At 33.4% G+C, this 992-nt stretch overlaps 1 non-coding gene across 1 annotated transcript; it reads right to left on the bottom strand.

The window, feature by feature from the left end:
* Window positions 1-564: 564 nt before the first annotated feature.
* On the bottom strand, window positions 565-644 carry TRNAL-UAG (transfer RNA leucine (anticodon UAG)). The gene has a single exon. It is a non-coding gene; the product is annotated as a tRNA-Leu (tRNA).
* Window positions 645-992: the final 348 nt, after the last annotated feature.

The raw sequence follows: 992 nt of genomic DNA, 5'->3' as shown, positions 1-992 counted from the left end.
ATCTAATGATTAGAATAGCGGCAGATAATAAGGATCCGCACAAAAGAGTTGCATAGCTTAATAACATCATACTGACATGCATCATTAACCACTGAGATTGTAGAGCAGGTACTAGTATCGTGGATTGATGCATTTCAGTTAAAAGACCCGATGTGGCAAAGCCTTGCGTTAAAATAGTACTTGGCGTAGTTATTGTGCTTAAATCATTTTTAGAGTTCTGTATTTTAGGAATGGTATGAAGAATATACAGGGCCCATGAAAGGAAGATCAATGACTCATATAAATTACTTAATGGAAAATGTCCCGAGGAAGCCCAACGAGAAACTAAGAATCCTGTTATAGAGAAAAAAGTAACTATCATTCCTTTTTCTGACGAATCACGTAATCCTCCAAGTTCACGAACTAATAAGGTTATCAAATGAATCGTAATCACAATTGAAATCGTTGAGAAAGAGATATGAGTTAGTATATGTTCTAAAGTTGCAAATAGCATAAGGGGAAGGTCCCATTACAAAATTGTAAATTTCGAATTGATTTCTAATCTATTGTATTCTTTTTCAAGAATGCCGCCACTCGGATTCGAACCGAGATGCTTGAGCACTGCTTCCTAAGAGCAGCGTGTCTACCAATTTCACCATGGCGGCTAACTTCAAATAATAGGTAACTTAAAAGAATAATAGCTATTATCTTGGGAATCGTCGATATTGGGAAAGTCCATAAAATTTAGGAACATTAGAGTTTTCATTAAAATAGACTTCGTTTGGTAGTATCGTTTCCATTTTTTTTACAATAAACTCTTGCTTTGCCCAATAGAAACACAAACACTGCTGGAAAGAGTTGGAACTTCTTTTTTCTAACTTGCAATTATAGAACTAATTTTTTCTAATTAATTTCTCGTTTACATTTTGAAAATTCTTTCAATACAATGAAAAAATCCAAAAAGGGTTTCTATTTAATGATGAAATTAAAATGGATAAATAGAAAAGGCTTTT

This window comes from Triticum aestivum, chromosome 1B (assembly GCF_018294505.1).
Source record: "Triticum aestivum cultivar Chinese Spring chromosome 1B, IWGSC CS RefSeq v2.1, whole genome shotgun sequence".
In the NCBI taxonomy this organism is placed as follows: domain Eukaryota; kingdom Viridiplantae; phylum Streptophyta; class Magnoliopsida; order Poales; family Poaceae; genus Triticum; species Triticum aestivum.
This window is presented reverse-complemented; position numbering and strand designations above follow the sequence as displayed.